At 45.7% G+C, this 12,669-nt stretch overlaps 1 protein-coding gene across 13 annotated transcripts in view; it reads left to right on the top strand.

Moving 5' to 3' along the window:
- The window catches only part of AGRN (agrin), a 719,629-nt gene that overhangs the window by 624,400 nt on the left and 82,560 nt on the right, over positions 1–12,669 (top strand). The window lies entirely within an intron of this gene.

The following is a 12,669-nucleotide window of genomic DNA, read 5'->3' as shown; positions in this document are numbered from 1 at the left end:
TGTGATGTTTTGCTTTATTTGCTGATTGTTCTTTTACTTTGCTTTATCTTTTGGTAAATCAATGAAGCTGTGCGCCAGCTAGAAATGCATATGGTAAAATAATGTAATAATGATCGGATTTCTGTATGTGAACACGGCATGCAACAGCTCAAATAATGTGATGGGATGGAAGCGCCCCCTGCTGGCTTACAAGGGGCATTTGATCTTCTGCTAGTAATAATCCTTAATCACGGATGGCTGTAATCATTATTTTTTACCAAAATAGTTGTACTTGGATTATTTTATTTATTATATATTGGTCTGATTTATGTTTATTATTAGCCGCATCAATAGGGCATTTTGTTTAATGTTGATATCTGTAATATTAGTGGATACTAATGTCGGAGAGTATTGATTACCCTTAAAACAAGCTCTGGATCTAACATTGGAGAAGATGTTGCACGGTGCTACAGACCCCAGTGATTCCACACATCCTACCTAAACTTCCCCCAATTTCTCTTTTCTTAGCTAAGACTATGTTCACACATTACGTTTTTGCTGCGTTTTAAATTTTAAGCTGCTTTTGAGAATTCAGAAGTCTTATCTTATGCACACACATTGTTTTGTTTTTTTCTTGACTGAATTGGAAAACTGCTGTGCTTTTGCAAACTGCACCTTGTCACTTCTTTCTGGGTTTTTGCAGCGTTTTTACACTCCTAGAAAGCAATGATTAAGTGCAAAAACGCAGCAAAAAATGCAGGTGTCAGGTTTTGCTGCATTTTTGGTGCAAAAACCTAAGGAAGTTGCATCATGTTTTTTTGGTAGAGCACTAAACCTTATCAGCATCCACAAGAGACAATAAAAATGCAGCAAAACCTGCTTTTTGTAAGCAGCTTCTTTACTGACCAGAGAACAGGTTTTGCCTGCAAAAACAAACGCAGCAAAATCGCAACGTATGAACATAGCCTAACACTTCCCTGTCTGAAGGAGCTTCATCTCAGATCCTTAAAGGGATTTTCTAGGCTTACTAAATTGATGACCATCTTTTAGCTCCAGCGGTGGTTGAATGATACAGCGTACAGAGCCAAAACGGTACAGCTCAATGCTCCGTGTAGTGGCCATTCCCCAGTATTGCAGCTCTGCTCCTAATGATTTCAATAAAAGCTGTAAACTACCACAAAGAACAGAGCTGTGCTGTTCAGCTCTTTTTTTTTTTTTTCATCTGAACTCAGCGAGAAATAAAAACAGCTCATCAGTTCCGGGTGTTGGCCCCTACCAGTCATATATTGATGATCTATCTGTAAGGAGGTGACAGGAACCACTCTCTCCTATGTGCATTTACTTTATTTGGCAACATATGTTTATATTGTTTATGTCTAGTATATTAATGTAATGTATAATGACATGAGTACTGTTTCTGTATATTGCTGTGTTATATCTGCATTGCTTTATGGTGTAGGTCTCCTTTAAATTGTCTCTGTATGCCTGACTGTCTGCAGTTATGTTAGGGACAGTGAATAGTTACAGTTGGGCTGGGCTAGCAGCTCAAAAAAGGCAGCAGAAAGCTGCTGCTGGAGTTCAGAAGCTCAGGCACATTAGCCCTGAGCAGATGTGTGGCTGCAGCCTGGGCATTGCCAGACTCCCAGGAGGGAGAGGATCTGCAGCCCCGGACTAAAGACTAAAGGACAATAACACAGGCCCAGGACTTCAGATGGCCCCTGCTGAAGGGACTGTGAGCTACGGTGGCCGTTGTGGGTACGGCCATGGATAGTGTCAGGGAAAGAGCAGGAAGCTAGTGTTGTATCTTCTTTTCTACTAATTTTCCCACTTCGTTACTATTGCAAAATATAAAATAAAGTTATCCCTGTTGAATCACAGCAGTGACCCTGGATTTTAATTGCCGGACTACAGTGGCTGGAAAGAAAAGGTAACCCCTGGGAAGAAGCTGTGTCAGTCCTGTCTATTTATGTACAAGTGGCCGGGGGTGCTCGCTGACTGTATGCTCAGTGGACTCTGTCCAAGGACTGTGCCTTTAAGTAACTTGGCCACAACTACCCCCATCCCCTTTACACCTTGTTACACACTTGGCGTAGTCGGCAGGATGGACCTGAACAGGCTTGTTACCATGGGACTGCTTGAGATGGCTGCTGGCCGTTACTGTGAGCCTGGAATTTGTGATGTGCTGCCAGAACTAGAAGAAATGTAGCTGTCAGCTGACAGCGACTCTGTGACCTGTGTGTCACAGGGCAAGTGTGGGAAAACGGGGGACGAGGAACCTGGGCCCCTGGACTGCCACTCAGGCTAAGGGTGTGCCCTGACTTTCCTTAACTTGGGGGTACACTTGAAGGTAGTGAGGCCCAGGTCACCGACCTGTCCCTGTCTCCTGTTTAGCCCTGAGCTAAACTCCCCAACCCCCTCCCCAGGAGGTGAGACAGGGAAAAAAGTGAACTGCACCAATATAACGAAAGGAAAGAAAAGACAGACACCTCGGGGTTAACTCAACTAAAAAACAACACTTAGCTTTCTCTGCTGCAATGCACCATAGCAGAGTTAGGCACCAGATCAAGGTAATAGCTGAAGCTCCACTGCACTCAGCCAGCTCCTGACTCCAGCTTGGTTGCTCTCCAAAGAGGAAATGTATCACCAACAGAACAGTTAGCTGAACCATCAGGTGACCTTTTAAAGGAAGGTGGGAGTGGTCACCACCTGCATCAGTAAAACTGACTAGCCATGTAATTACACCAGCGGCCACCGGGGGGGGAAAAAACTGATATTAACCCCCGATGGCCTGAAAGGAAAAAAGGTTTAATATGCAAAGCAAAAATCTGCCACAGATCCAAAAATGGATCATGACAGCACCCCCCTAACAATGAGGGGCCTCTGGACCCTCAACACCACACCTCACCAGAAAACAACCTACGGTGAGGATGCCTCGATCCACCAGAGTTCACCCCGGCAGTCACTTGTCTCTCAGGTTTATGGCAAACACGGACTGATGGAAGTGACAGTAACATATGCTCTGGAAGTGCCACAAATCTCCAGAGCACCGACCAGGGGAATGAGTTGTGTACGGGCATTACTGGGGGTAACTCCAGCTGGCAAGTCTCCGGGTCGAGAATGGCCGACACCCGATACGGCCCAATCACCCGAGAATTCCAAACCCCAGCAGCACACTTCCACCGAATATTTTTGGTGGACACCCATACATACTCGTTCACGCACAGGTCCGGACCTGAACGTTTATTGCCACACACACATTTGCCACAAGATGGTGAGCTCTTCAAGGAGCTGACAACAGAGGCGTCCCCTTGTGTCATCATACTCACACCCCCACAATGCACCGAAGGAACCACCACCCTCCTCTGACCCCTCCTCCTACGAGGACTCCGACATTCAGGGTTAGCTTGTGGTGAGGGTTGACACTTGCCCCTACTCCCTGGCAGCACCTCTGCTGCCCCCACTGGAGAAGAAGGGGATAGTTGTAGAATGACGGCAGAGACAGTAGCCCCTGGGAAGCAGCCCTCACACGACTGGCCCCAGCTGACTACTTCCCTGGACTGCCAATCTATGACCGGGTTGTGTTTTTTCAACCACAGGAGGCCTAAAACGATGGGTGTTGGGATTCCCCCCAAGACGTAACATGACAGGGACTCTTCATGATTAGTCCCTATAAGCAGATGTATATTATCCACGACTTGGGTCATCCTCCCGTGGCTAAGTGGGACAGACTCAATGGCCTGGATGCTTGGGGGTTTGGCTAGCGTTCTACACCACAGGCCATGGGTCTGGACAAAGTGAGGGTCCACCAGGTTGACTCCTGCTCCACAGTCTACAAGCTCCGGTATACCCTCAGTTATCCCGCCAACCATCACTTCCACAGACAGGGTACACCGAGGGGAAGAAATGTAGGAAATATACACTCCCTGGTCGCCTCCCTCCATCCATCCAGGGGGATGCAGCTTTTTAGAAGGCACAGGTATTTTGGTGAGCGCTGGGCAGACTCCGATGAAATGACGAGTCTGCCCACAGTAAAAACATGCCCCCACACCACGGTGAACCACAGGCAACCCCGTTTGGGAACCAACTACTCCCACCTGCATGGGTTCCTCCGACTGCTCAGGTGTGTCCTCTTCCCTAGCAATGACTACAGGGGGCACATTTGGTGTATGCCTCCCCCTGAGGTGTCTATCCAAGTAGATGGCAAGGGACATGGTGGCCTTCAACGACCTGGGGGCGTCGTACTGCACCAGAGTATCCTGCAACCTTGGGGACAGACTCTGCACAAAATGACTCCAGGGTCATTCCACTGTGTGTCAGTGGCCCACCTCCTAAACTCCGAGCAGTACTCCTCAGCAGGCCAGCCCTCCTGCTTGATCTTAGGGAGTTGGGTTTCCGCCAGGGAGACGCCATCAGTATCTCCATACACCAGCACCAGAGCCACAAAAAACCTGTCCAGTGACCGTAAAGATGGTGAATCGGTCGGCAGGGAGAAGGCCCAGGATTGGGGATCACCCTTGAGAAGGGAGACCACAATCCTCACACGCTGTTCCTTACTCCTTGATGAATGGGGCGGAGCCTGAAGTATAATTTACAGGCCTCCTGAAAAAACAGAAATTTATCTCTCCCTCCAGAAAACCTGTCAGGTTGAGATATCTTGGGTTCTGGTTGTGCCTGCACCTGAGCCGAGGCCCAGAGCCCCACCAACTGCTGCAGCTACTGCACCACTTCACCCCGAAGCACCGTAAGCTCATTGGTGAGGGTCTGAAGCAGTTGGTCAAAGGCCTGCATTTGGGCCATGGCTCACCAGAGAAAAAAAAAATGTGTCGGTTGGTGATAATGTCACGGGACAAGTGTGGGAAAACAGAGGACAAGGCACCTGGACCCCTGAACTGCCCCTCAGGCAAAGGGGGTGCCCTGACTTTCCTTAACTTGGGGGTACGCTTGAAGTTAGTGAGGCCCAAGTCACTGACCTGTCCCTATCTCCTGTTTAGCCGAGAGCTAAACCCCCTCCCTAGTAGATGAGACAGGTAAAAAAGTAAACTGCACCAATATAACAAAAGGAAAGAAAAGACAGACACCTCGGGGTTAAATCAACTAAAAAACAAAATTTCGCTTTCTCTGCTGCAATGCACCACAGCAGAGTTAGGCACCAGATCAAGGTAATAGCTGAAGCTCCACTGCACTCACCAGCGCCTGACTCCAACTTGGTTGGTCTCCAAAGAGGAAGTGTATCACCAACAGCATCAGCAAACTGACTAGCCATGTAATTACACCAGCGGCCACCGGGGGGAAAAACTGATATTAACCCCCAATGGTCTGAAAGGAAAAAAGGTTTAATATGCAAAGCAAAAGTCTGCCACATATCCAAAAATGGATCATGACACTGTGGCTTGAATTTGGGACTTTGGCCGAAAAGATGGCGGCTGTTGGCGCGAAAAGTAAGGATGAGGCTGTTTGTCATGGGCGTCAACGAAGCAGTTTGGCGCTAAAAAGAAGAAAGCTACGTCCCTTTGCAAAAGAGGCCCGCCCTAAATGGGTGCGGGCAAAGAAGGAGCTGCCGCCCTTGCAGCCTAATCAGGAGAAACGTGTGGAGCAGCAAGGAATGACCACACCCACGAATGGGTGGAACCCAGAGAAGATAGATTATCTGTCTATTTATGTACAAGGGGCTGGGGGTGCTCGCTGACCATTTGCTCAGTGGACTCTGTCCGTGGACTGTGCCTTTAAGTAACTCGGCCACAACTACCCCTTCCCCCCAGTGCCACCTTGTTACATATCAAACAGATCATCAATAAACTGTAGTAAGGCTGGACAACCCCTTTAACACACCCTGGAATATGCACACCAGTTAGGGTAGAAGCATTTTGAAAAAAGGATTACATGAAAGAGCTGAGGTGTTATATCTTTGTTAAAGGGGATCTGTCACCCTTTTTATCCCCTATTAGCTGCCGGCATAGACATCGGGGGCTTATCTACAGCATTCTGTAATGCTGTAGCTAAGCCTCCGATGTAACCTGAAAGAGAAGAAAAACACATTATATTATACTCACCGAGGTGGGCGGTCCGGTCTCATGGGTGTTGCGGTCCAGTCCGGCGCCTCCCTTCTTCATGCGATGACGTCCTCTTCTCCCATCCTGAAATGGCTCAGGCGCATTGCTCTGCCCTGTTGAGGGCAGAGCAGAATTCTGCAGTGCGCAGGCGCCAGACCTCTCCCGACGCCTGCGCACTGCAGGACTCCGCTCTGCCCTCAGCAGGGCAGAGCAGTGCGCCTGCGTCGGAGCCATTACAGGATGGGAGAAGAGGACATCATCGCATGAAGAAGGGAGGCGCCGGACGGGACGGCGACACCCATCGGACCGGAACGCCCACCTCGGTGAGTATAATATAACGTGTTTTTCTTCTCTTTCAGGTTGCATCGGAGGCTCAGCTACAGCATTACAGAATGCTGTAGATAAGCCCCCGATGTCTATGCCAGCAGCTGCAAAGCCAAAAAAGGGTGACAGATTCCCTTTAATGGATAGATATTTTATGGGTGTTCATATATTTATATATTACATGTCCATGCAGGAGAGGTGATAAATTTAATTGCTAAATGATCCTTAGAATGGAGGCCTAAAATATCCTGTGTGAGTGAAGCATTACTGAACATGTGCAACCAGCGCTTCCTCGAAGGGATTGTCCCTGCAGTGTGCATGGCCGACTGCCATTCCATTCATTCTCAATGGGGCTACAGAGCGCAGCACTCGGCAGCTCTATGGGGGTTGAGCATAAGTACTGCTGCTCCATTCTAAAGGGGTATAGTTGGTGCTTGTCCCAGCAGTCCCAGTGCTGGACCCCTAGGTAATGTCTAACGGACAACCCCTTCAAAGTCAGTAACAAAGAATAGAAGAGTTGTATATCGGGTCACCATTATTGAAAAATGCCTTGACTGGAGGTTCAGTGCATGCAGGCTCTCACTTCTGGGTGTATAGCAGCAAAATGGAAAAATCCAGCATCCACAGGAAATGAAGTGTGTATACTAAAACATCTATGTTGCAAATAAAAGAGTGTTTTAATATACCTACCTTCTTTCCTGCTGTTTTTCAAAGTCAGTCTTGCCTTTTCACTCCCCGATAAATGTTCTGCAGCATCTGGGGCAATATACCATATTCTATAATATACTCCTCACCTGCAGCAGAATATTCCTATAATTTATAGTAGGGGGGTAACTCTATCCTGTTATTAATTTTATTACATTACGGATTATTCTTGCTTGCCCCCTTTTGTAGTCTAACTTTTTAGTCCCAAATTTTCAGACCTCACATAATTTTCTGAACATCCCCGTACGTTGCTGGTATAACTCATCCTTGAATTCACTTTTCTTGCATACAAGGAGTTAAGCCATCCCCTGCTATTTCTATTTTATCTGTGTATCGAATAGAAAACGCACAGCGCCATTGTTATAGCCGTTCGTAATCTCGCTCTTTCCACACACTTTCTCTCTCTCCACTCCCACATCTTTTTCTGCACTCACACAATCCCCAGCTTTGGTCCTACTAAACTTGTGATATATTGTAGGATGTGAACGAGAAAATTAGCATCAGCATTGATTTCCAATGTGGTAGTTATCCATACTATAAAGAGAGAGATTATAACAGGAGATATAAAATGCACTTATTGTGGGATGGAGGAACCGAGCCGACAGATGCTCTAGCTGAACATGCTCAAATATTTATCGTCCTGTATGGTCTGTTAATATGTTGGGGTGGGGGCTGCTGCCGTAGACCATCGACCACCGGAGAATGAAAGAGTTCATCAGTTCTTAGAGTTTTTCTTCACGCTTGTTACTGTCATGCTCTCATAATCCAATGTGACAGCATAGATGTCAATTACCACTGTATAAATGGTTTTCTTGGAAGAGACATGCATGCTTTTCTCATTATATAAGCCACTGAGACTTGACTTATGTGTGCGGTGGTCAGTTAACTTTCTCCAGCCATTAATTGTTTGTCAAGTTTGACCAGTTGCCAGCACATTTGTTCCCTGGAAATCTGTTCACGCTATCATATATGTAAATTCAGGCTTGGACTGGCCTGCAGGAGGACAGGTGAACCCCTAGTGGGCCCTTGTGAAGCAGTAATTGGCACAGTAGACTTAAATGCAAGGTGTACAGCCAGAGAAAGCTCCTTATCATTCATTTAAGACACTACCCACATATTTTTATATAGACACATAGGCAAATTTGTGAAAAAGGGTCAGGAAATAATACATCTAACTGAACAGTAAGCCCCCAGAAAAAATGTCACCCCAGCCCAACACTGTGTACATTACTATGCACTGCAAGCACTCATGCTTACCCACCTACCAGCTTATATGTTCGGTCATCCACTGGCACATAGAGTAGGAGATGCCAAATTCATCATCATGGAGAAAGAGGAGGTGTCAATCAAAGGAGTCAATTATCAATGCCCTGCCTCTGATGGCGGAAGCGTTGCCCTGTCGTATCTATAGATCAGGCTGAGGAGTACTCATTAAAGATTGTGCATTTAGTGCAAGGAACACATAAGACAGTGAGACTGGACCAAGACTTGGACCACTCCTGAAAAGCATGTTTTGTGGGTTGCACGGAGAGGCAGGGAGTGAGAGGAGACGGAAAAGATCATCCTTCCAGCTTCTGAAAGAGTGAGTTCCTCTCTTGAGATTTTTTTCAGGAGTTCAAAAAGCTTGAGTTTTCAAGCAGAAACTGTTTCAAGAAACTCTCCTTTTTTAGGGAGGTGTTGACATTTTTTTTCTTTTCCCAATTAGTTTGCTTAATGGGTAATTGAAGAGTTTTTGACAATTTTATTTTTCCAGAAGAGCTTTTTGATTGGAAAGTGGAGTTGTTAGTTTGGAGAGAGGTCTTTCAGGATATGCTTCCAACAAGTGACAGGCACCTTTTTTTTTCCACCAGGCGTTTTTAAAAAACCTCATTAGGGAAAAAAAATCTCTAAAAAGCTCATCATATGAAAACCAGAGTGGATTTTCCATAGAAATGAATGGGAAGAGTTTTCCAAGAGTTTTTGAAGCAGTTTTTCAGGAGGCTTTTGGAGATTTTGCACTCCAAAAACTCCTTAGAAAAACTTTTTGCGAACATATCCTTAAAACGAGAGACAGGGTCATGGAGATGAAAACCATACATAATGTGCCTCGGAAGCAGGTGCGTAACTAACAAGTTCAGCAAATGGCTTTGTTTAAAGCCATAAGAAACTTATAATTTTTAGGAAGAAAGGACTCTGTCTACGAGGGACCCCCATCAAGGGATCACTTGTATGACATCAGTATCTGTAGTTATCCTTCTGCAAGTAAAGAAAAGCACAAGTGACCTGTTTGGTCAAGCAAATGCGAGTGTAACTGTCAAGCCTTTTGCCTCATCTAGAGACTGTAGCCATTTGATTGTGATGCCTTAAAGTGACAATACCTGCCAGAATTCCTGTGCATTAATGCAAAAAAACAGTGGTAGGATTAAAATCATATCAGTGACAATTGAAAAAATTATGGAAATCTTAATGGAACCCAAGTCCGCTAAACTGGGCACCATTTGGACCCGTGTATCAGCTATTCCATGCAGCATTGTGACTTTTGCTATGAATAGATGCCATAGTATAGATGTAAACAGAACCTAACCTTACCTGTGTGCAATGTCAGGTTGCATTCTCACATCCGTGTAATGCAGACCGGCCACAGGTTTCCCAACCAAAGCTCAATAGCTTTAGGGTGTATAAATCAGACGGAGATCGGAACGCAATGCTCGAACTGGTCGGTGGGTGTCCCTACCTAAATGTGACAGCCGCATAGAAATAGATGGAGATGTCACTCTTGGGTAGGGAGAGCCGCCGGCCAATATGTGCACTGCATTCCGATCTTGGTCCGATCTATACAGGTGTTTGACTACTTCCTTATAGACATTTGTGAGACTGTCAAGTTCAGGTCAAAAGACCCATTGGCAGGCCATGAACCACAGCAACTGGAAGTGTGAATCCGACCTTGGTGTTGATCTGTCAGGCACAGAAACCTCATTATTATTTATCGGGCCACCTATAAAAGTAAAACCGATCCAAACAGGAATGCCCAATTAAAGTCAGCGGGAGTCGTTACATTGTAATGAGATCTTATATAATGAAGTAACCTGTCGATTTAACCCTGTAGTGGATGATATTGTTTAATTTCTTTTTCTTAACTCTTATATAAGCCAACGTGTTCCATATTGCAAGACAGAAGTGAATTTATTACAGGATCAGTCCTTATATTCCTCTATGTGTATTAATATTTTGTTTCCACAGAAACCAGCATAACTAGAGAATTAATGAATACAAGCTGCATTCATTAGGCTGCTTTTTCTCTAGCGTACGTCCCTGACGATAATTTTATTTATTTTTTTTTACATATCTCTTGTATCTACCGAGTGATTGACTTAAAAGACATTTTGAATTCTCAGAACAGCAAAAGTGCCATGTTCCTATGCAACCTCCCGATTCCGGGCTCTTGTCAAGTAATGTGATTTTATCTTACACATGAAAATGACCTTAACATTCATAAATCTGCTGGAGCACAATGACTGTGCCATTTATTTTTCCAGAGGAGGTCTGTTCATTTGGTTTTTTTTCCACTCAGATTTTTCTTTTATGTATTTCCAAATCAATTTATTGTACATAAAATTTATTGGGATGGATGGCATGCGAGGCAGCCAAGTCTATAGAGCCGACAGCCTCGGCGGGGTCACACCGGTGTCTCTTCTCGTACACCGCAGCTGTCAGCAGCCAGATTCCATTTCTGGATTAAATGTCTCATGCATTTCTAAACAGGTCTAAGAAAAGGAACAGGAGGTGAGCGACTAACTATCGTGATAATAGGGCTTTCTGCTAATCTCAAAAGAAATGCAATGCCCTTTTGGTATTTCTAAAGTTAATTTCAATATCTCTTTTGAGACGTGAAATATAAAGCGCGCCCGTCAATTATAAAACCTCTTTGTGGGCTAATGAGAATACTGACTGCCGAAAGACGAGTTATGGTAGTGCCTCATGTATGTCAATTTTGCCTGATAAAGGCTGCTAAATTGATACATGTCTTACGTTGGAATTAATACTTTTACATTAAGAAAAACCTACGTCTTTTTGGCAGCTGAAAACTACTGGGGGCACACACGTAAAGGGAGCGTTTTCAGTCCAAATTAACAGTATAAACTAAACACATAGCCTTATAGGAGATATTGCACTTATATTGCATCTTTAGCAGTCAAATCACTGCCTACGTTCTGCAGAAACTAAAGTTTGAACATGCTGGGTGCACCCTGGGTGTGACCAGGAGATTCAGTGTACCATTCAACACACTGGTTTTACATGTCCCCACCTCTCTCACTGGTGATTGACAGCATTATCTTGTCTGAGCTTACTCTGCAGAACGTGCTCACGCTAACCAACGCTCCACTGATTGACTATGGGACTGCCAGATATAGACCAGGACTGTGATCAGCTGTCTCAAAGACAGAGTAGAGCTGTGCCATTGCTTGCTCAGATGCATCACTTTAGAGACCCTTTCTCTGGATCGGTGGGGGTACCCAACAATTTTATCACCAGCCTTTTCAATAGGCCATTACTCATCAAGTTTGGGCAACCCTGTAAAGGGAACCTGTCACATCAGACAGTGCTGTTTATCTGCAGGTTAATAGCGTTAGAAAGGTGCCCAGCTTCTGGGAGACAATGAACTTTATTCCTCCCAGGAGCCACCAGCTTTAAGTCATAAGAGGCATGTCGATGTGGCTATAGTCCCTGCTCACAGCACTGTAAGCTGCATGCCTCGGTACTTGGACAAAAGCCAGCTTTGCACTTATATAGCAGTGACTGTAACCTTGTCGGCACGCCTGTGTGAATGAAAGCTGGCAGCTCTTGGGAGGAATAAAGTTAATTTTCTCTCAGAAGCTGGGCACCTTTCTAACGCCATTAACCTGCAGATAAACAGCATTGTCTGATGTGACAGGTTCCCTTTAAAAGGGTTGCCCAAACTTGATAAGTAAAGAGAACCAGTCACATCAGACAGTGCTGTTTATCTGCAGATTAATAGCATTAGAAAGGTGACCGCCTTCTGGGAGAAAATTAACTTTATTCCTCCTAGGAGCTGCCGGCTTTCAGTCACATAGGTGTGCTGACACGGCTACAGTCACTGCTGTATAAGTGCAAAGCCGGTTTAGTCCAAGTACCGAGGCATGCTGAGGCTGTGTGCACACGCTGTGGAAAAGGTGCGGATTCATCCGCGCGGATTTTGTACAATCCGCAGGTGAAACCGCAGGTCAAAAGACCTGCGGTTTTACCTGCGGATTGCTCTGCGGTTTTGCCCTGCGGTTTTTCATCTCCTCAATGGAGGAGATGGCAAACCGCAGGAGAATCCGCAGAAAGAATTGACATGTCAATTCTTTCTGCGGATTGAAAACCGCAGATAATCCGCGCGGAAAATTCCGCACCGTCTGCACTGCGGTTTTTGATTCCCATAGGGAATCATTGTACTGTACACCGCAGCAGAAACTGCTGCGGGTCCGCAGCGGCCAAAACCGCTGCGGAACCGCAGCAAAATCCGCAGCGTGTGCACACAGCCTGACAGTCGCTGCTAATAGTGCTGTGAGTGGTGACCATAGCTGCATCTGCACGCCTCTTTTGACTTAAACTGGTGGCTCCTGGGAGA

This window comes from Dendrobates tinctorius, unplaced genomic scaffold (genome assembly GCF_039654945.1).
Source record: "Dendrobates tinctorius isolate UK_male_01 unplaced genomic scaffold, ASM3965494v1 ptg000086l, whole genome shotgun sequence".
NCBI classification, from domain to species: domain Eukaryota; kingdom Metazoa; phylum Chordata; class Amphibia; order Anura; family Dendrobatidae; genus Dendrobates; species Dendrobates tinctorius.
This window is presented reverse-complemented; position numbering and strand designations above follow the sequence as displayed.